Raw genomic sequence first — 23,649 nt, 5'->3', positions numbered from 1 at the left:
CAGTCATTTTCTTTGGCCTACTTGATGATGATTAAGATAAAAGTGAAGTGCAAGATCTACTTATCGATGAAAGGGGATAATATAATCGATCTGCTGCCCGGTTCCTCCTCGCACTAGCCTGTCATTTAAAGGGGTAGACAAGGAGTTCTCAGCCAGGCAGAGAAAATGTCTTGTCACAGGCTTCCCAGGGGTAATGTGGACTTGTCTATCAATCTCCTTGTCCACAAATCGGAGAGGAAAGTACTTGCCTCTTCATAGTCCACAGGCTATTGGTATGAACATGTTCACATGCTTCACATAGTCTGGAGAAATATATTTTCTTCTTAAACGGTAAGAGTCCACAGCTGCATTCATTACTTTTGGGAATTCAGAACCTGGTCACCAGGAGGAGGCAAAGACACCCCAGCCAAAGGCTTAAATACCTCCCCCACTTCCCTCATCCCCCAGTCATTCTTTGCCTTTCGTCACAGGAGGTGGGTAGAGAAGTGTTGGAAGAATTTTATACAGTCTTATGGAGGGTAGTACTCTTTAAAATGGTACTGGAGTTTTTAAGTACTCCTGTCAGCCTCTCAGTGAGTGCATGGATGAATGTTAGAGTCCAGAGATGCAGGGAGAGTCTTTCTGCAGAACCATCTTGTCTGATGTTAACAACTCCTTAGCAATCAGCGTTGACGAGTTTTGCTGCCTGCTTTCTTCTCTCAAGTTCATGTCAGAAGCGACTACTATCTGTCACACTTGAAGGGCCGTGTTCCTGTTCCACAGCATTGATTCCGGTAAGATCGTTTCATTTTAATTTGATGAGGTGATAAGTAATGTAAATGAAGAAGACAGGGTCTCAGTGGGACTCCTTTACCTTTATATGGAATCAAGGTTTAATATCTCCTGAGGGGGTTTATTGAACAGGGGGGACTTTAATCATGTTTGTTATGTGATTCTGTCTGCTAATGTGTAGTGTTACTTGGGCTCGTGTCTAGAGCGGAACATAACAGCCTTTTCTTGTCAGGCTGCACAGTCCCTGAAGTCCTTGGCGCTCTTCTCTATGACCTGCACGATGCACCTTATGACGAGGCGTGGTCACACTTCTGTGCTCTATTTCCGTATTCCTGACCCGCGGTGTCGACGGAGAGAGTCTTTTTCGCTAGCTGTCTGGGTCTCAGGAGGTGGTGAGGGCCCCAGCCATTGGGGGGTGTAAGGTGCCATTTTTTATTTTTCTATCCATAATTTCTATATACCAAGTTATGGAGGATTCTGATTTTTTTTGGAGATGGATGTCTCTGATTCAGATTCTACTTCTTGTGAGGAGTATGAAATGGCCCGGGTAATCCATGCCCATCAGTTATGTTCCGAATGCCGCTCTAGAGTGCTCTCTTATCCCGATACAGGGAACTTAGAGTACACCGAGCCATCCGCCCCTGGGCATCCCATATCCCGTGCGGCATGTGCCCTAGAACCTTCTTTGGCTACGCAAGCAGGTTTCCTGAATGCCGTTACCCCTTCTCCAGAAGGCGGCTTGTTTCCTACAGAGGTTATCACACGGTTCCGCATGGCCATATCTATGGCCCTGGTGCATGTACATCTTCCAGAGGAGATGTTTCTGAGATACTGTCCATGTTATGCTAACCGAGGCTCGTCAGGCGTGGGATCGTCTGGGTCAGATCAGCTATCTGGGGATGCAGTTTCCTCTGTAGCTTCAGGGGCCCAACCGGCAAAGGTAAGCCTTGCTTTTCGTTATAGACTGGCGCGCCTTCGTGTCCTGCTATGGCATGTTTTGGCAGTGCTAGGGGATCCCAGTACTAATAGGTTAAGAAATCCTCGATCTTCTGTTCCAGACGGCAAGCTGGGTTAGACGTGTGGGGATGAAGTTAATCTCCTGGTCGTCTTCAATTTTTCTTTCATTTTTGAGTATCTTATTCCAGTTCTGAGCTTTGGAAGAATGTGGTCTCTTATTGCCTGGTCCTCTTGGTGTACCCATTCTTCTCAGGCGTTCACCTGCGGGTGATGTCCTCTTTTTTTATTTGATCCGGTTAGGATGTATTTTATTTATTCTTTAGAAGCTCATGTCTGTTATGATTTCTCCGTTGGGAAATATTTTTTCTCTGGAATTTGATACTAGCGATTTTGTGGTCGCTTGGGCACTTCCGCGGAAGCCGCATGTTAAGGTGCTAGTACATTGTTATGTCTTTAGATCCTTTTGTCGAGTCCTCTTGGGGTCTCAAATTTTCTGTGGCCTGGTTTAATTTGGAGTGTCCCATGTAAAAGGCTGGTCCTGATAGGGCGCTATTTCTGTTCCTTACAGTCTATATCATCAACGTGGTGCCGGTGTAGCTGACTTGGCTGGGTGGTGAGTTGCTCACTCGGATGAAGAGTTTATTATCTTGGTGTCTCTTCAGATCGAATAATGCTTGGCTTTTTGCTAAGAGTTTTCGTGAAGTGAACCTTCCATGAGTTCCACTAATTTTTTGAGGCTCTGCCCATGCAGGGCTAAAACATGGTAGAGGAAGCCTTTCATTCCCAAACGTCAGGCTAGTTCTCGTTCTGCCTTTGGGTGGGGCATCAGGGGATTGTACTCAGTCCTCACTGTCCTGTTCCTCATGGGCGGGGATCCAGAGCAGATCCTTTTCTTCGTCTTCCTTTTGAGGTTCTCCTCTTGGAATCTGTTTTCCTTGATGACGGTATCGCTTCCTTCAGGTTGAGGTTGATGGGCCTTTTTGTCCCCTTCCTTGGGGTTGGCTTCAGGTCACCTGTTTCTGGAAGTTAAAGCCTTTTTGGTCATTCTACGTCCGGGATCTCGTATGCTCCCATATTTTCGGGTTATTTACAGATTATGTGGTCTCCCCTTTTTCCTGTGTCTCCCCTGCTTAGGCGTTTTGGGCTATCCTCGAGCTGTAGGGGTGTCAGGGAAGTGGATCCTGTGGATCTTTAAACTTTTGTTAGCTTCTCTATCCAGTTTCTAAGGAAGATGTGGCGTGGTGGTTAGCTCCACCGCACCTGAAGCAGGAGGTTGTGGGTTTGAACCTAGGTAAAGTTCCTGTTTTCTCGTCAGTCTTGTGATTCTGGTGACAGCTAGCATTCCTAAGCAGAGTTTTCTGTTTTCTCCTACGTTTCTTAGTTTTTGGACTTAGGGGAAGTTGTCCCTAGAGCCTTAGGGCTTTCCAGAGTGGCGGTGAAGCTTCCCCATTGTCTATCGCCCTTTATGTTGGGCGTTGTATCCCGCTGTGGGTGTTGTAAGCTCTCTGTGTATGGGACATTTCGTGAGAGTTCAGTGTCCAGGGTGTCTTGGATATGACTGTGATTGCTTCCCCTGGGATGCAAAGTCTATTCCGGATGGGGTAACCTAGTGGTTCCTCAGGGGTTAATAAATATTTAAACCGGCTCCGAGTTTTCGAGTGCCAGGGTTTGTTTGTCCTGTTTTTTTACTTGAATTTTGGGGGCCTGTATCCATATCCCTTAAGACTGGTTCAGGATGGCCCAGTTTCCCGGTTCTGGGACGTCTTCTGTTCCTACGGGCATATTTTTTCTCTCTTGCAGAGAGATTTAGACTTCTTACTGGGCCGTTCTTAGTGGCTGGATGGTTTCTCTCTGTATTTGACCTTTAAAGCTCGTCTACAGCTTTACGCTCCAGCCCCTCTGTAGTAGCCTGATGCTTAGCATAGCTGTTTAGCTGAAGGTTTGCAGTTTGAAACCAATTGCAGCTAATTGGTCCTTGATTGTGTGCTAGCAAGCGGTTAAGTTCTGGCTTCGCTTTCCCTCCCTTTGGGGGTGAATTTGACATTCCATAGTATCCGCCTGGGTTGGAGGTACTTTTTATTCCCCTGTTTAGTGGGGTTGTTCCCCCTGCCTTGCGTGCGGGATGTCATTGTGAAGGGATGGATTTCTTGTGGCATGCCTTATTATAGTTCCAGTAGGAGGTCTCCTTTTGGGAGTACTTTTCATCTTCAGGAAGGGAACTGTGTCTGGGTTATGGAACCCAAGCTCTTTGGGGGGGGGGCTGGTTGCCTCCCTATTTCCTTCCTGCAGGTCCTGCTGATTCTGGGTAATTTTTAATTCCCTAAGTCTTTTGGACTTTATCAGTCGCTTTGGTGCTGTTTCCATTGCTGGAGCGAGAGTCAGGGATCTGTCTGATCTGTTGATCTTAGCCACGTATCATAGTTATGGTGAGCCTTCCTTAAGTGAGAGGCTTCGCGGGGGATATCTCCTTGGCAGATAGTTTCTCTACCGGTGTCTGGGTAGGGTTCCTTCCTTCCTGCCCCTTTTTGGGAAGGTGCTGTCCTGTGTGGTTTCATAGCTAGGGTGGCAACCTGTGGTCGCTAGTCCTTCTTGGTAGCAGGACGCCTATGGCTTGGAGTAGCATATTCAGATAACTGATGCTGTTTTTCAGCGGCTCCCGGGGACGGTTTGTCTTAGTTTTCTCTATTCTGGGTGTGAGCGAGCGCTCTGAGTAGGGAAGGGATTCTTCCTTCCCCCTTTTTAAATTCTCAGGACACTACTTGGTCCTTTTGTTTTATGTGGATGTGGATTTACAAGAACTCTCTTTGCTTTGCTGCATCGGTAGGGCCTTTTCATAGGTGCCCTGTTTCATCCTGGTTCACTCTCTTAGAGTTAGCTTTTCTTTGGTCCTAGTCCCTTGTGGTTCTGAGGGTCCTTTCGGACTCGTTTATCTGAGTCTCTTCTCTTCCCCACTGGGGGAATGTGGATGTTTCCCCTTTCTTTTGATCGGAGGTGAGTTTAATTTGCGGGCTGCATGCCTGCGGGACTTTGTCTCCTCAGGGGCTTTTGGCTTGGTCGAGTCTAATAACCTGTGTTATTAGAGTGGTCTCTAGCAAATTTACCTGTGAAATAAAACCCTTAAACTAAAACCTAAAATTAAAAAAAAATAATAAACACACAAAATTACTAAAAATAAAAATAACTATAATTACATTTAAAACCCCCCCACACTAAATTACAAAAAATAAGAAATAAATTATCAAAAATAAAAAAGAATTACACCTAATCTATTAGCCCTATCAAAATAAAAAATCCCCCCCAAATAAAAAAAAACCCTAGCCTACAATAAACTACCAGTGGCCCTTAAAAGAAATTACAAACACCCTCCCAACAGTAAAACCCACCCCCCAAATAAAATAACTATCTAAAAAAAACTAAGCTCCCCATTGACCTGAAAAGGGCATTTGTATGGGCATTGCCCTTAAAAGGGCATTTAGCTCTTTTACATGCCCAGACCCTAAACTAAAAATACAACCCACCCAAAAAAACCTTAAATAAACCTAACACTAATCCCCGACGATCACTTAGTTATTGAAGTCCCGCTTGAAGGATCGGGCTGGCGAAGTCTTCATCCAGCTGGCAAAGTCTTCATCCAGCTGGCAAAGTCTTCATCCAGCTGGCAAAGTCTTCATCCAGCTGGCAAAGTCTTCATCCAGCTGGCAAAGTCTTCATCCAGCTGGCAAGAAGTCTTCATCCAGGCGGCAAGAAGTCTTCATCCAGGCGGCAAGAAGTCTTCATCCAGGCGGCAAGAAGTCTTCATCCAGGCGGCAAGAAGTCTTCATCCAGGCGGCAAGAAGTCTTCATCCAGGCGGCAAGAAGTCTTCATCCAGGCGGCAAGAAGTCTTCATCCAGGCGGCAAGAAGTCTTCATCCAGGCGGCAAGAAGTCTTCATCCAGGCGGCAAGAAGTCTTCATCCAGGCGGCAAGAAGTCTTCATCCAGGCGGCGAAGAAGTCTTCATCCAGGCGGCGAAGAAGTCTTCATCCAGGCGGCGAAGAAGTCTTCATCCAGGCGGCGAAGAAGTCTTCATCCAGGCGGCGAAGAAGTCTTCATCCAGGCGGCGAAGAAGTCTTCATCCAGGCGGCGAAGAAGTCTTCATCCAGGCGGCGAAGAAGTCTTCATCCAGGCGGCGAAGAAGTCTTCATCCAGGCGGCGAAGAAGTCTTCATCCAGGCGGCGAAGAAGTCTTCATCCAGGCGGCGAAGAAGTCTTCATCCAGGCGGCGAAGAAGTCTTCATCCAGGCGGCGAAGAAGTCTTCATCCAGGCGGCGAAGAAGTCTTCATCCAGACGGCCTCTTCTATCTTCATCCGGCGCGGAGCAGGTCCATCCTGAAGACATCCGGCGCGGAGCATCCTCTTCATACGGTCGCTGCCGTAAACTAGAACTTCAATGCAAGTGACGTCATCCAAGATGGCGTCTCTTGCATTTCTATTAGCTGAAAGATTTCAATCAGCCAATAGGATTAGAGCTTCTAAAATCCTATTGGCTGATCAAATCAGCCAATAGGATTTGAGCAGCTCTCATCCTATTAGCTGTTCCAATCAGCCAGTAGGATTGAGCTCTCATCCTATTGGCTGATTGGAACAGCCAATAGGATTGAGCTCTCATCCTATTGGCTGATTGGAACAGCCAATAGAATGAGAGCTGCTCAAATCCTGTTGGCTGATCCAATCAGACAATAGGATTTGAGCACCTCTAATCTTATCAGCCAATAGGAATGCAAGGGACGCCATATTGGATGACGTCACTTGCATTGAAGTTCCAGTTTACAGCGGCGATCGTATGAAGAGGATGCTCCGCGCCGGATGTCTTCAGGATGGACCCGCTCCACGCCGGATGGATGAAGATAGAAGATGCCGGCTGGATGAAGAATTCTTGCCGGCTGGACGGATCCTTTAAGCTGGACTTCAATAACTGTAAGTGGATCGTCCGGGGTTAGTGTTAGGTTAGTCATTCTTTATCTTTCGTCCCACGAGGTTGGCAGAGACATGTCAGAATTTTTAATTTTTGTTTTTTATCTCTTATGGTGGGTAGTCCTTTTCGGCATGGGACAGGAGTTTTAAGTAGTCCTGTCAGTCTCTCAGTGAGGGCTCGGATGAAAGTTAGAGTCCGGAGATGCAGGAAGAGTCTTTCTGCGAAACCATCCCGACTCATGTTAACAGCTCCTCATACAATCGGCGTTGTCGAACTTCGCTCCGCTGCCTGCTTTCTTCTCTCAAGTCCATGGCGGAGGCGATGCTACTATTCGTCACACTTGAAAGGCTGTGTTCCTGTTCCACGGCGTAGATTCCGGTAAGATCATTTAATTTTACTTTATCGTCAATGTACTGTAATGTAAATGTTTTCCCGAGAGGTCACACACCTTTGCGGGTCTAACTATATGATATAAGGGTCTCAGTGAGTCTCTGTTAGTATCTTGAAATCGAGGGTTAATATCTCCTGAGGGGGGTTATTGAACAGGGGGGTTTATAATCATGTTTGTTATGTGATTCAACCTGCTTATGTGTGATGTTTATGGGCTCGTGGTTGGAACTTTGAGGCCAATGGAAGTGACGCGGCCTTTTGGTTGGGCACGCTTTTTTGGACTGTTCAGTTCACCTTGTGTTCGGGCATGATTACGTTCCGTTCCCCATTTCTGCATTCCTGACCATGTGGCGAAGGAGATATTCTAGCCCGCAGGGGTCTGGTCATAGGAGGTGGTGAGTGCCCCAGCCATTGTGGGTGTCAGGTGCCGTTTTTGTTTTCTTACTTTAGTCCATATTGATATTTCCTCTATCCAGTTATGGAGGATTCTGTTGTTGAGACTGTGCAAGTTTCAGATTCAGTTACGGAGGATTCTGATACCGAGACTATTTTGTTTTCATATTCTGTGTCAGGTGATGACTCCGAATTGGCCTTGTTGACACATGTCGACCAGTTTTGTTCCGTATGCCATATAAGAGTGTCTGGTTCGTCGTGCTCAGGGAATCAGGAGACTGCTGAGCCATCCGCCTCTGGGGGCCACGTCCTCCAAGAGGCGAGTTCCCTTCCAATTCATACATCTACACATGCGGGTAATCCAGTTTATGGTTCCTCCATGTGGAGTGGCGTGTTCCCCTCTGGAAGTTGCAGCACGTTTTTGCTTACAAATAATGTTAGCGATGGTCCGTCTGCAGAGTCCAGACGTTTATTTGAGATTGTGCTCATGCCCTATTGTCCCGGGTCTTCCGCCTTGGGGTGGGCCTCTACAGTTTCCCGCGGGTGTAACTGTTCTGGAGTGTTGTGCCTTTCGTTACAGGATTGTGCGCCTTAGCGTGTTGCTTAGACATCTTTTTCAGTTATTAAATGACCCTATCATTAACAGATATGGGGAATTTCAGTCTGATAATTCGAATTGTGCACCTCATTAGACATGTGGAGTTATCTCCTGTTTGTCATTTGTTTGTGATCTTTCCCAGTTTTTTGAAAGATAGGGCTCCGTTTGGCTGGTCCTGCGGGTAGGCCTGTAGCTTTTTGGGCGTTAACCTCCAGGTTTCCTTATATGTTATTTATATCCGATGGGATGTCTTTTATTTGTTATTGTTTCTTCCAGGAACCTTCTGGGATTGATACTCTTTATTACTTCTTCGGACGTTGTTTTGGATATCTTAGTCCTATGTTAAATATGTCTGTTTGATCTTTTTTTCCCCTATGAGGGAGAATTTATGCAGCTTGCCAGTTAGGACTCTAGGTGCAGGCTGGTCCTGTCGGTTTTGTACGGTCTTGCGGCTGTTCAGACACGTGTCGCTGTTCTGCTCGACTGGTTTGGTTGAAGCACCGAGTGCTCAGGTTATGATTGTTTTTCATGTTTAACTAAGCATTCGAGAGGACCTGTGGGTCTGTGAGGCAGGAAGGATTGTTTCAGTCCTTATTGCCTTCAGTCATAGATGGCCGGGCAGGGGAGTTTCCTGCTGCGTCACTCTGTCATCTGATTTAATCAGAACCTAGAGCTTCCCCCATGTGGTGGAGGTTTGGAGGGCTTAACGCCCCTGACTGCAGTTGAGCGGTTGGCCTTCATTGTTAGGCCTCTGGATTTGTCCTTTTGGGCTTGATCCAACAGCTTGTACAGGATAGCTGTCTAGCATGCGGAAGGTTTGCAGTTTGAAACCAGTTGCAGCTCTTCACACCTTGCAGGTGTACGCGTAAGCTGTTTATAGTGTATCTAGCTGCAGCTCTTACTGTTTGACGTGTACTGTCTGTTTTAGTTATGAGACCTTTGCAGTGACGTGCAGTCATAGGAGGCAGTCACTATTTTTGTAATAATTTGTAAAAAAAAAAAAAATATATATATATATTTATTTTTTTTGTATACCCTACCCCCAGCCACCACTGCAAAGAAGTCTTCATCCAGGCGGCAAGAAGTCTTCATCCAGCTGGCGAAGAAGTTTTCATCCAGCTGGCGAAGAAGTCTTCATCCAGCTGGCGAAGAAGTCTTCATCCAGCTGGCGAAGAAGTCTTCATCCAGCTGGCGAAGAAGTCTTCATCCAGCTGGCGAAGAAGTCTTCATCCAGCTGGCGAAGAAGTCTTCATCCAGCTGGCGAAGAAGTCTTCATCCAGCTGGCGAAGAAGTCTTCATCCAGCTGGCGAAGAAGTCTTCATCCAGCTGGCGAAGAAGTCTTCATCCAGCTGGCGAAGAAGTCTTCATCCAGCTGGCGAAGAAGTCTTCATCCAGCTGGCGAAGAAGTCTTCATCCAGCTGGCGAAGAAGTCTTCATCCAGCTGGCGAAGAAGTCTTCATCCAGCTGGCGAAGAAGTCTTCATCCAGCTGGCGAAGAAGTCTTCATCCAGCTGGCGAAGAAGTCTTCATCCAGCTGGCGAAGAAGTCTTCATCCAGCTGGCGAAGAAGTCTTCATCCAGCTGGCCTCTTCTATCTTCATCCGGCGCGGAGCAGGTCCATCCTGAAGACATCCGGCGCGGAGCATCCTCTTCATACGGTCGCTGCCGTAAACTGGAACTTCAATGCAAGTGACGTCATCCAAGATGGCGTCTCTTGCATTTCTATTAGCTGAAAGATTTCAATCAGCCAATAGGATTAGAGCTTCTAAAATCCTATTGGCTGATTAAATCAGCCAATAGGATTTGAGCAGCTCTCATCCTATTAGCTGTTCCAATCAGCCAGTAGGATTGAGCTCTCATCCTATTGGCTGATTGGAACAGCCAATAGGATTGAGCTCTCATCCTATTGGCTGATTGGAACAGCCAATAGAATGAGAGCTGCTCAAATCCTGTTGGCTGATCCAATCAGACAATAGGATTTGAGCACCTCTAATCTTATCAGCCAATAGGAATGCAAGGGACGCCATATTGGATGACGTCACTTGCATTGAAGTTCCAGTTTACAGCGGCGATCGTATGAAGAGGATGCTCCGCGCCGGATGTCTTCAGGATGGACCCGCTCCACGCCGGATGGATGAAGATAGAAGATGCCGGCTGGATGAAGACTTCTTGACGGCTGGATGGATCCTTTAAGCTGGACTTCAATAACTGTAAGTGGATCGTCCGGGGTTAGTGTTAGGTTAGTCATTCTTTATCTTTCGTCCCACGAGGTTGGCAGAGACATGTCAGAATTTTTAATTTTTGTTTTTTATCTCTTATGGTGGGTAGTCCTTTTCGGCATGGGACAGGAGTTTTAAGTAGTCCTGTCAGTCTCTCAGTGAGGGCTCGGATGAAAGTTAGAGTCCGGAGATGCAGGAAGAGTCTTTCTGCGAAACCATCCCGACTCATATTAACAGCTCCTCATACAATCGGCGTTGTCGAACTTCGCTCCGCTGCCTGCTTTCTTCTCTCAAGTCCATGGCGGAGGCGATGCTACTATTCGTCACACTTGAAAGGCTGTGTTCCTGTTCCACGGCGTAGATTCCGGTAAGATCATTTAATTTTACTTTATCGTCAATGTACTGTAATGTAAATGTTTTCCCGAGAGGTCACACACCTTTGCGGGTCTAACTATATGATATAAGGGTCTCAGTGAGTCTCTGTTAGTATCTTGAAATTGAGGGTTAATATCTCCTGAGGGGGGTTATTGAACAGGGGGGTTTATAATCATGTTTGTTATGTGATTCAACCTGCTTATGTGTGATGTTTATGGGCTCGTGGTTGGAACTTTGAGGCCAATGGAAGTGACGCAGCCTTTTGGTTGGGCGCGCTTTTTTGGACTGTTCAGTTCACCTTGTGTTCGGGCATGATTACGTTCCGTTCCCCATTTCTGCATTCCTGACCATGTGGCGAAGGAGATATTCTAGCCCGCAGGGGTCTGGTCATAGGAGGTGGTGAGTGCCCCAGCCATTGTGGGTGTCAGGTGCCGTTTTTGTTTTCTTACTTTAGTCCATATTGATATTTCCTCTATCCAGTTATGGAGGATTCTGATGTTGAGACTGTGCAAGTTTCAGATTCAGTTACGGAGGATTCTGATACCGAGACTATTTTGTTTTCATATTCTGTGTCAGGTGATGACTCCGAATTGGCCTTGTTGACACATGTCGACCAGTTTTGTTCCGTGTGCCATATAAGAGTGTCTGGTTCGTCGTGCTCAGGGAATCATGAGACTGCTGAGCCATCCGCCTCTGGGGGCCCCGTCCTCCAAGAGGCGAGTTCCCTTCCAATTCATACATCTACACATGCAGGTAATCCAGTTTATGGTTCCTCCATGTGGAGTGGCGTGTTCCCCTTTGGAAGTTGCAGCACGTTTTTGCTTCCAAATAATGTTAGCGATGGTCCGTCTGCAGAGTCCAGACGTTTATTTGAGATTGTGCTCATGCCCTATTGTCCCGGGTCTTCCGCCTTGGGGTGGGCCTCTACAGTTTCCCGCGGGTGTAACTGTTCTGGAGTGTTGTGCCTTTCATTACAGGATTGTGCGCCTTAGCGTGTTCCTTAGACATATTTTTCAGTTATTAAATGACCCTATCATTAACAGATATGGGGAATTTCAGTCTGATAATTCGAATTGTGCACCTCATTAGACATGTGGAGTTATCTCCTGTTTGTCATTTGTTTGAGATCTTTCCCAGTTTTTTGAAAGATAGGGCTCCGTTTGGCTGGTCCTGCGGGTAGGCCTGTAGCTTTTTGGGCGTTAACCTCCAGGTTTCCTTATATGTTATTTATATCCGATGGGATGTCTTTTATTTGTTATTGTTTCTTCCAGGAACCTTCTGGGATTGATACTCTTTATTACTTCTTCGGACGTTGTTTTGGACATCTTAGTCCTATGTTAAATATGTCTGTTTGATCTTTTTTCCCCTATGAGGGAGAATTTATGCAGCTTGCCAGTTAGGACTCTAGGTGCAGGCTGGTCCTGTCGGTTTTGTTCGGTCTTGCGGCTGTTCAGACACGTGTCGCTGTTCTGCTCGACTAGTTTGGTTGAAGCACCGAGTGCTCAGGTTATGATTGTTTTTCATGTTTAACTAAGCATTCGAGAGGACCTGTGGGTCTGTGAGGCAGGAAGGATTGTTTCAGTCCTTATTGCCTTCAGTCATAGATGGCCGGGCAGGGGAGTTTCCTGCTGCGTCACTCTGACATCTGATTTAATCAGAACCTAGAGCTTCCCCCATGTGGTGGAGGTTTGGAGGGCTTAACGCCCCTGACTGCAGTTGAGCGGTTGGCCTTCATTGTTAGGCCTCTGGATTTGTCCTTTTGGGCTTGATCCAACAGCTTGTACAGGATAGCTGTCTAGCATGCGGAAGGTTTGCAGTTTGAAACCAGTTGCAGCTCTTCACACCTTGCAGGTGTACGCGTAAGCTGTTTATAGTGTATCTAGCTGCAGCTCTTACTGTTTGACGTGTACTGTCTGTTTTAGTTATGAGACCTTTGCAGTGACGTGCAGTCATAGGAGGCAGTCACTATTTTTGTAATAATTTGTAAAAAAAAAAAAAATATATATATATATGTATATATTTATTTTTTTTGTATACCCTACCCCCCGCCACCACTGCAAAGTTTGCCAACAAGTGAAAAGTATTTTTTTTTTTTACTCATCCATATTACGCAAGGAAGGAGAGGCTGTGAGCCATTCAGCTGCCCTCCCTTTGCGCAATATGGATGTCTGAGGCTTTTTTTTTATATGGGACCCGCAGAGACTGCCACCCAGTGGTTAAGTCTCTTAGTTCCCGGCCCATATCGCTCCCAAGAGGCTGCTTTCTAAACGCCTCGGGAGCCCAGCCAATTGCCCAGCTAATCAGCGCTCGTGAGCGACGTCATTGAGGACTGGACGTCTGGCGGGAAGAGACTAGACTAAAGAGAGGTGCGTAGTGAGTGAGACAACTCACATGTGGTGGCGTGCAGTGAGTCCCTGTCTCTGGCAGCAGCTGCCCTCTTTAGCCCTTAGCCACATAAGCCCGCTGTTGGACCACCACCTTGGCTTGGAGCCTTGGACTACTTGCCAGCCGGATTACTGAATATAGCGGACCGACATAGTGCAGCAGCTGAGCTTCTTGGTAAGGTAGGTTTCGTATGGTGAGGGATAGGGTGGATCAGCACTTGAGCATCAGTCACACTCGGCACAGGTTGCGGACTGGCGGTGCCAGGACCGGGTCGGGTGGAATATGCAGGCGCCAGTGGGGACAAGCACAAGCCTTGCTGGTTTAGCATAGCCTAATTGACTTAAATTTTAAAAGGCATTTAAATTTTAAGGCTATTAGGCTAGGCTAAGGCAGCAAGGCTTGGCTTAGATTTTATGTTCTTTACCCCAACATGGAATACCGATGACTGACTGTCAGTCATCCATATTCCATGTTGGGGTAAGGAACATAAAAAGGTAATGTGTATGGTGTCATTTGGTTATTACTGAAAAAATGCATAGAACAGAGTACAGACAGAATTCTAATTAGTGAGTTGAATTTAATATGCGGTGGTGCAATGTTCCAGAAACCCTTAAAAAACAAAACTTTTTGTAGAAAGTCAACAGTCACAGTGACATGAAATTAATATACATTTTCAAGTAGTAGATTCCATCCAAAAACTAGTCTTCCTTTGATTGAAACAGATTGCTAATGCTATGCTAGTTCTAAGCAAAACAGAAGTGTCACTGTGACTGTTGCCTTTCTACAAAAAGTTTTTTTATTTTAAGGGTTTCTGGAACGTTGCACCACCCCATATTAAATTCAGCTCATTGATTAGAATTGTGTTCTTTACATTTTTTTTTTAGTAGTAAGGGGCTGAACATATGTCTTCAGAACATTATGGCAGCAATCTATAGCACGTCAGGGACAAGGCACTGGCAGATAGTGACTGCTACTGTAACTGAAGCTTTCAATGTCTTCTAGGAATTACTGGACTGGCAGTCTTAAAATATTGGTTACAAATCTGATATAGGCTGCTCTGCTGCTGATTCTCCAAGAGATGTTGATTAAACTTTGCAGGCTTTTAATCACAGAAAGTTATAGTTGTCTGAGCAGTTCTCTTCATTTATCTTAAATACAGATTTCACACGTTAGCCTTGTGATTTATGTCTGTGTGTTTTGATGGGTATTTCTGCTAACTACTGTCATAAGAGTCATTTTAACACTCTTATCACAAAAACAACAAACATGGAAAGTGTTTAGGCTTTTTTATTGAAGAATATATTAATGTTCATTTCTTCTGTTAAGTGTGATCAGTCCACGGGTCATCATTACTTCTGGGATATTACTCCTCCCCAACAGGAAGTGCAAGAGGATTCACCCAGCAGAGCTGCATATAGCTCCTCCCCTCTACGTCACTCCCAGTCATTCTCTTGCACCCAACGACTAGATAGGATGTGTGAGAGGACTATGGTGATTATACTTAGTTTTATATCTTCAATCAAAAGTTTGTTATTTTAAAATAGCACCGGAGTGTGTTATTACCTCTCTGGCAGAGTTTGAAGAAGAATCTACCAGAGTTTTGCTATGATTTTAGCCGGAGTAGTTAAGATCATATTGCTGTTCTCGGCCATCTGAGGAGTGAGGTAAACTTCAGATCAGGGGACAGCGGGCAGATGAATCTGCATAGAGGTATGTAGCAGTTTTTATTTTCTGACAATGGAATTGATGAGAAAATCCTGCCATACCGATATAATGTCATGTATGTATACTTTACACTTCAGTATTCTGGGGAATGGTACTTCACTAGAATTACACTGTAAGAAATACATAAAGCTGTTTAATAACTAGAGATTATGTTTAACGTTTTTGCTGGAATGTAAAATCGTTTTCATTTGCTGAGGTACTGTGTGAATAAATGTTTGGGCACTATTTTTCCACTTGGCAGTTGCTTAATCTGTTTTTCTGACAGTTTCTGTTCTCCCTCACTGCTGTGTGTGAGGGGGAGGGGCCGTTTTTTGGCGCTTTTTCTATGCATCAAATATTTCAGTCAGCAACTCATTGTATTCCCTGCATGATCCGGTTCATCTCTACAGAGCTCAGGGGTCTTCAAAACTTATTTTGAGGGAGGTAATTTCTCTCAGCAGAGCTGTGAGAATTATAGTTTGACTGAGATAAAAAACGTTTATTCTGTAATTTGTTTCCTGCTTTCAGAATTTGTTATCTTTGCTAATGGGATTAAACCTTTGCTAAAGTTGTGTTGTTTACAAGGATTGAGGCTATAACTGTTTCAATTTGTTAATTTTCAACTGTCATAGATCTTCTGTGCTTCTTAAAGGCACAGTACATTTTAATATTATTCTAATTGAATTGTATTTCCAAGTTGCAAGTTTATTTGCTAGTGTGTTAAACATGTCTGATTCAGAGGATGATACCTGTGTCATTTGTTGCAATGCCAAAGTGGAGCCCAATAGAAATTTATGTACTAACTGTATTGATGCTACTTTAAATAAAAGTCAATCTGTACAAATTGAACAAATTTCACCAAACAACGAGGGGAGAGTTATGCCGACTAACTCGCCTCACGTGTCAGTACCTACATCTCCCGCTCAGAGGGAGGTGCGTGATATTGTAGCGCCGAGTACATCTGGGCGGCCATTACAAATCACATTACAGGATATGGCTACTGTTATGACTGAGGTTTTGGCTAAATTACCAGAACTAAGAGGTAAGCGTGATCACTCTGGGGTGAGAACAGAGTGCGCTGATAATATTAGGGCCATGTCAGACACTGCGTCACAGGTGGCAGAACATGAGGACGGAGAACTTCATTCTGTGGGTGACGGTTCTGATCCAAACAGACTGGATTCAGATATTTCAAATTTTAAATTTAAACTGGAAAACCTCCGTGTATTACTAGGGGAGGTGTTAGCGGCTCTGAATGATTGTAACACAGTTGCAATACCAGAGAAAATGTGTAGGTTGGATAAATATTTTGCGGTACCGACGAGTACTGAGGTTTTTCCTATACCTAAGAGACTTACTGAAATTGTTACTAAGGAGTGGGATAGACCCGGTGTGCCGTTCTCACCCCCTCCGATATTTAGAAAAATGTTTCCAATAGACGCCACCACAAGGGACTTATGGCAAACGGTCCCTAAGGTGGAGGGAGCAGTTTCTACCTTAGCTAAGCGTACCACTATCCCGGTGGAGGATAGCTGTGCTTTTTCAGATCCAATGGATAAAAAGTTAGAGGGTTACCTTAAGAAAATGTTTGTTCAACAAGGTTTTATATTGCAACCCCTTGCATGCATTGCGCCGATCACGGCTGCAGCGGCATTCTGGATTGAGTCTCTGGAAGAGAACATTGGTTCAGCTACTCTGGACGACATTACGGACAGGCTTAGAGTCCTTAAACTAGCTAATTCATTCATTTCGGAGGCCGTAGTACATCTTACTAAACTTACGGCGAAAAATTCAGGATTCGCCATTCAGGCACGCAGGGCGCTGTGGCTAAAATCCTGGTCAGCTGATGTTACTTCTAAGTCTAAATTGCTTAATATACCTTTCAAAGGGCAGACCTTATTCGGGCCCGGGTTGAAAGAGATTATCGCTGACATTACAGGAGGTAAAGGCCATGCCCTGCCTCAGGACAAAGCCAAAGCCAAGACTAGACAGTCTAATTTTCGTTCCTTTCGTAATTTCAAAGCAGGAGCAGCATCAACTTCCTCTGCACCAAAACAGGAAGGAGCTGTTGCTCGCTACAGACAAGGCTGGAAACCTAACCAGTCCTGGAACAAGGGCAAGCAGACTAGGAAACCTGCTGCTGCCCCTAAAACAGCATGAATTGAGGGCCCCCGATCCGGGATCGGATCTAGTGGGGGGCAGACTTTCTCTCTTCGCCCAGGCTTGGGCAAGAGATGTTCAGGATCCCTGGGCGCTAGAGATAATATCTCAGGGATACCTTCTGGACTTCAAATACTCTCCTCCAAGAGAGAGATTTCATCTGTCAAGATTGTCAACAATCCAGACAAAGAAAGAGGCGTTTCTACGCTGCGTACAAGAGCTCTTGTTAATGGGAGTAATCCATCCAGTTCCACGATCGGAACAGGGACAGGGGTTTTACTCAAATCTGTTTGTGGTTCCCAAAAAAGAGGGAACTTTCAGACCAATCCTGGACTTAAAGATCCTAAACAAATTCCTAAGAGTTCCATCGTTCAAGATGGAGACTATTCGGACAATTTTACCTATGATCCAAGACGGTCAATACATGACCACTGTAGATTTAAAAGATGCTTACCTTCACATACCGATTCACAAAGATCATTATCGGTACCTAAGGTTTGCCTTCCTAGACAGGCATTACCAGTTTGTGGCTCTTCCATTCGGATTGGCTACAGCTCCAAGAATCTTCACAAAGGTTCTGGGTGCTCTTCTGGCGGTACTAAGACCGCAGGGAATCTCGGTAGCTCCATACCTAGACGACATTCTGATACAAGCTTCAAGCTTTCAAACTGCCAAGTCTCATACAGAGTTAGTGCTGGCATTTCTAAGGTCACATGGATGGAAGGTGAACGAAAAGAAAAGTTCACTCGTTCCACTCACAAGAGTTCCCTTCCTGGGGACTCTTATAGATTCTGTAGAAATGAAGATTTACCTGACAGAGGACAGGCTAACAAGACTTCAAAGTGCTTGCCGCACCCTTCATTCCATTCAACACCCGTCAGTGGCTCAATGCATGGAGGTAATCGGCTTAATGGTAGCGGCAATGGACATAGTACCCTTTGCACGCTTACACCTCAGACCACTGCAACTGTGCATGCTAAGTCAGTGGAATGGGGATTACTCAGACTTATCCCCTTCTCTGAATCTGGATCAAGAGACCAGAAATTCTCTTCTATGGTGGCTTTCTCGGCCACATCTGTCCAGGGGGATGCCATTCAGCAGACCAGACTGGACAATTGTAACAACAGACGCCAGCCTTCTAGGTTGGGGTGCCGTCTGGAATTCTCTGAAGGCTCAGGGACAATGGAGTCAGGAGGAGAGTCTCCTGCCAATAAACATTCTGGAATTGAGAGCAGTTCTCAATGCCCTCCTGGCTTGGCCCCAGTTGACAACTCGGGGGTTCATCAGGTTTCAGTCGGACAACATCACGACTGTAGCTTACATCAACCATCAGGGAGGGACAAGAAGCTCCCTAGCTATGATGGAAGTATCAAAGATAATTTGCTGGGCAGAGTCTCACTCTTGCCACCTGTCAGCAATCCACATCCCGGGAGTGGAGAACTGGGAGGCGGATTTCTTAAGTCGTCAGACTTTTCATCCGGGGGAGTGGGAACTTCATCCGGAGGTCTTTGCCCAAATACTTCGACGTTGGGGCAAACCAGAGATAGATCTCATGGCGTCTCGACAGAATGCCAAGCTTCCTCGTTACGGGTCCAGATCCAGGGATCCAGGAGCAGTCCTGATAGATGCTCTGACAGCACCTTGGGACTTCAGGATGGCTTACGTGTTTCCACCCTTCCCGTTGCTTCCTCGATTGATTGCCAGAATCAAACAAGAGAGAGCATCAGTGATTCTAATAGCACCTGCGTGGCCACGCAGGACTTGGTATGCAGACCTGGTGGACATGTCATCCTGTCCACCTTGGTCTCTACCTCTGAAACAGGACCTTCTGATACAGGGTCCCTTCAAACATCAAAATCTAACTTCTCTGAAGCTGACTGCTTGGAAATTGAACGCTTGATTTTATCAAGACGTGGATTTTCTGAGTCAGTTATTGATACCTTAATACAGGCTAGGAAACCTGTTACCAGAAAGATTTACCATAAGATATGGCGTAAATACCTATATTGGTGTGAATCCAAAGGTTACTCTTGGAGTAAGGTTAGGATTCCTAGGATATTGTCTTTTCTACAAGAAGGTTTAGAAAAGGGTTTATCTGCTAGTTCATTAAAGGGACAGATCTCAGCTCTGTCCATTCTGTTACACAAACGTCTGTCAGAAGTTCCTGACGTCCAGGCTTTTTGTCAGGCTTTGGCCAGAATTAAGCCTGTGTTTAAAACTGTTGCTCCACCATGGAGTTTAAACCTTGTTCTTAATGTTTTACAGGGCGTTCCGTTTGAACCCCTTCATTCCATTGATATAAAGTTGTTATCTTGGAAAGTTCTATTTTTAATGGCTATTTCCTCAGCTCGAAGAGTCTCTGAATTATCAGCCTTACATTGTGATTCTCCTTATTTGATTTTTCATTCGGATAAGGTAGTCCTGCGTACTAAACCTGGGTTCTTACCTAAGGTAGTTACTAACAGGAATATCAATCAAGAGATTGTTGTTCCTTCCTTATGCCCAAATCCTTCTTCAAAGAAGGAACGTCTACTGCACAACCTGGATGTAGTCCGTGCTCTAAAATTTTACTTACAGGCAACTAAGGAATTTCGACAAACGTCTTCTCTGTTTGTCATTTACTCTGGGCAGAGGAGAGGTCAAAAAGCTTCCGCTACCTCTCTTTCTTTTTGGCTTCGTAGCATAATTCGTTTAGCTTATGAGACTGCTGGACAGCAGCCTCCTGAAAGAATTACAGCTCATTCTACTAGAGCTGTGGCTTCCACTTGGGCCTTCAAGAATGAGGCCTCTGTTGAACAGATTTGCAAGGCTGCAACTTGGTCTTCGCTTCATACTTTTTACAAATTTTACAAATTTGACACTTTTGCTTCATCGGAGGCTATTTTTGGGAGAAAGGTTCTTCAGGCAGTGGTTCCTTCTGTATAAAGAGCCTGCCTATCCCTCCCGTCATCCGTGTACTTTTGCTTTGGTATTGGTATCCCAGAAGTAATGATGACCCGTGGACTGATCACACTTAACAGAAGAAAACATAATTTATGCTTACCTGATAAATTCCTTTCTTCTGTAGTGTGATCAGTCCACGGCCCGCCCTGTTTTTAAGGCAGGTAAATATTTTTTGATTTATACTCCAGTCACCACTTCACCCTTGGCTTTTCCTTTCTCGTTGGTCCTTGGTCGAATGACTGGGAGTGACGTAGAGGGGAGGAGCTATATGCAGCTCTGCTGGGTGAATCCTCTTGCACTTCCTGTTGGGGAGGAGTAATATCCCAGAAGTAATGATGACCCGTGGACTGATCACACTACAGAAGAAAGGAATTTATCAGGTAAGCATAAATTATGTTTTTCTACAGCTGGGATATATTCAGCAGAACACAACATTTTTCTTTTATGTTTCAGATAGAACATACAATATTAAAGACTTTTACATTTTACTTATGTTACCCAATTTGCTTTTTTCTTTTAGTATCCTTTGAAAAGCATACCTAGGTAGGCTAAGGAACAGCAATGCACTACTCGGAGCAGCTGGTGATTGGTAGTTGTGCATATGCCTCTTGTCATTGGCTCATTTAATATGTTCAGTTAGCATCCAGTTGTGCATTGCTGCATATCCTTCAACAAAGAATAACAAGAGAATGAAGCAACATTATTAATAGCCTAATCAGCCTCTGACCTCACCTCACGTCACTGGACCTTTGGGTCTTCTTCCATTGTCTCCGGGTGAGTTGGATCTCCTTTTAGGGATCTGTGTTTCTGGGTGATGATTGTTGCCTGCGGGGACTTTGTTTAGCTCTGGGTTTTCCGGAGCTGGGTAGGCTTAGTGTCTTTCTCTTCCTTGTGTCCTCTGCTTGTGCGGAGGTGTTAGGGAGACTAGTCCTGCAAGTAGGATTTTTTTTTACCTCGAGGTATCCCTTGATTGTCCTGGAGGCTTTGAGAAGTATCTTTATACGGCTTCTAGCCTTGCTCCTTGGAGCGTTGGACTTTAGATAGGGGTGGTCCCTTCCTTTGGTCAGGGATTTCAACTTCTTCTCGCTATCCAGATTCTCTGGATATGCATCCATATCCCTTGTGTCTGGCTTTTTGGCCAGTTGGGGTGTTTAGTTCTAGGGTAAGGTTTTTCCTGAACTATTCGGTGCCCGGACCTGTCTTTATCCCTGAGACTTCTGGTTGCTGAAGCTTCGCTTGGCCTTTTTCCTGACCCAGTTTTTGGTGGTTTTGTAGTCTTGTATCTCAGAGCTGGTCGGGGTGTTCCACGGTTGTGGGAACTTGGGCTATGTCTTTGCTCCATCAACCTGACCAGAGTGGTTAGTTGTGTGGCTTGTGCCTCAAGGGTTGTTGGTTCATACCCAGCTGCTGGCGCTGGATGTCCATTTTCTGGTGCGCCTTAGGGTTTCATTCCCCTGGTTAGCTTGCCAGTGTTCCCGTGGATTCCCTGCTCTGCAGACGAATGGGTTGGCTGTGCCTCTGCTTGGCAAGCTACTTGTAGGGGGGTCCTTTTCTAGGATATCTCTGTTGGGAATTTATCTTCCCATTAGCTGGTGGCTTCGGGCCTTGAGGAGTTCTTCTTCCGGCATCATCCCTTTTCTTTAAGGGATATTCTCCCTATGGAGATGGAGTCCTTGCTTGGGGATTCTCCTGAATGCTGGGCCTTTATTTTATAGATCCTTAGGTCTATGAACTTGATGTCTGTTTTCAGAGTCGGGTTGTACTTGTACTCTGTGTGGATAGCTGTGCTGTTCTTACGCTTGTTCCTGTACCTGTTTCGGGATTCTTGTTCCCCTGTCTTGGATCCCTGAGGCTGGGTTGGTCCAGCTGGGTGTGGGTCTGCAGGTCAGGATGGCTGAGCAGTCTAAGGCGCTGCGTTCGGGTCGCAGTCTCCTCTGGATGTGTGAGCTTGTTGAGTCTGTCCTATTAGTTCAGTCTGCTAAGGTATAGATTTTCCTTTCAACTTGCTCCATTGATTTCTGAAGAGGGTTTACTCTTCTTTCGGGTTCTGAGGGTATACTCTCCTTCTTGGGGGGCCTCGATTGAGGTTTTGTGTTCCCCTTTTTTGGGGACCTGTGTGTAGGTCCGGCGACTTAGGTTGCCTGGAGCCTGCACTCGTGCTTTTGCAGTCTGTTTCTTGCTTGACTGCTTCTTCTTCCTCGCAAGTACCCTCTGTCTCGTCCTGTTATGGACTCTTGTGTTCTCAACTTTCACCTGGGTGTATTACACACTTTTTCATGTTCGAAGGCCTTGGTATTCTATGGTCAGACACTAGGAGGACTTTGCCTCTTCAGTTCCATTCCGTGCTTGCAGGATATTGGGGAGACGTCTGTTCTGTCTCTGTGCCTGGTCTTATCCCGGGATTCGCTTGGTATAGGCATGGCCTCCTTTCCCTGTTTGGGTCCCTTTGGGTCTCTGTGAGCTGGGCTCACTCTTGGAGGTGTTTTCTTTTGTATTAGGGGACCTTTTGGTTTCCTCAGTTCTCCTTTTGCCTTGTCCCTTTGGGGGTTTCAGCTGGTGTCCCCTTCATTTGTGGGGGTTGAGTGGTTGGGGACCGTCTGTTGGGCGACTGTGTCTTCTGGGGGACTGTTGGCTCAGTCGAGTCTGTTACGGCTCTAGTTTGGCTCTTGAGCTAACTGCGAGTCAGTGTCATTGGGGTTTTGCCTCTTAAACTTTTCTCAGCTTCGGACGAAGCAGGGTTTTTTTATTGGGTAGAGGTTCAGGCCAGGTGCCCTCCGTATGGGCCACCTATGTACCCTCCCATCTTGGTATTCAGTGTCCTCTATAGCTTGGGTATTGTTTTCCCAAAAGTAATTAATGCAGCTGTGGACTCTTTCCATTTAAGAAGAAAAGCATAAATTATGCTTACCTGATAATTTCCATTTCTTCTGATGGAAAGAGTCCAGAACTCCCCACCCATAATTTTATGTGGGGCGTCCTTATATTCTTCTGGCACCTTTTCACCCTGATATTTCTTCTACTGTTCCTTGTTCCTCGGCAGAATGACTGGGGGTTAAGGGGAGTGGGAGGAGTATTTAAGCCTTTAGCTGGGGTGTCTTTGCCTCCTCCTGGTGGCCAGGTTCTTATTTCCCAAAAGTAATGAATGCAGCTGTGGACTCTTTCCATCTGAAGAAAAGGAAATTATCAGGTAAGCGTAATTAATGTTTTTGTGTTTTCTCCAGGATGGTCTGGAGAAAGGATTGTCAGTCAGGTCTCTGAAAGGTCTGCATTATTTATGTTTTTATTTGGGGGTGGTTGGTTGTGGGGGTGGTGGGTTTTACTTTTGGGGGGGTGTTTTTTTTGTTTTGTTTTTTACAGGTAAAAGCTGATTTCTGTGGGGCAATGCCCCACAAAAGGCCCTTTTAAGGGCCATTGGTAGTTTGTTCTTTTTTTATTTTTGATAATTTGTTTCTTATTTTTCGTAATTTAGTTATTTTTTTATTTTTTTTTGTAATTAGATACTTTTTGTAAGGATAGGATTGTAAGGTTAGGATTTTTTTAATGTGTAATTTAGTTTAATTTAATTGGTAGTTAGTTTAATTGTAGTTTAATACTGATCTTAGTTTAATTGTTAGTTTAAAATTAATTAATTTAATTTGACAGGTAAATTTTAATTTAATTTAAGATAGGGAAATTGTAATTTTAATCTAAAGTTAAGGGGTTGTTAGGTTTAGGGGTTAATAGTTTATTTTAGCATATTTTGTTGGGGGGGCTTGTGGTTTTAGGGGTTAATAGGCTTATTATAGCGGCGGTGTGGGCGGACGGC

General features: G+C 45.3%; 1 protein-coding gene and 1 non-coding gene across 2 annotated transcripts in view; both read left to right on the top strand.

Moving 5' to 3' along the window:
• SLC30A9 (solute carrier family 30 member 9) overlaps positions 1-23,649 on the top strand; it is a 588,622-nt gene that overhangs the window by 544,126 nt on the left and 20,847 nt on the right. The window lies entirely within an intron of this gene.
• On the top strand, positions 2,372-2,483 carry LOC128650643 (U5 spliceosomal RNA). The gene has a single exon (XR_008400914.1). It is a non-coding gene; the product is annotated as a U5 spliceosomal RNA (small nuclear RNA).

Source organism: Bombina bombina, chromosome 2 (genome assembly GCF_027579735.1).
Source record: "Bombina bombina isolate aBomBom1 chromosome 2, aBomBom1.pri, whole genome shotgun sequence".
Taxonomy (NCBI): Eukaryota; Metazoa; Chordata; class Amphibia; order Anura; family Bombinatoridae; genus Bombina; species Bombina bombina.
This window is presented reverse-complemented; position numbering and strand designations above follow the sequence as displayed.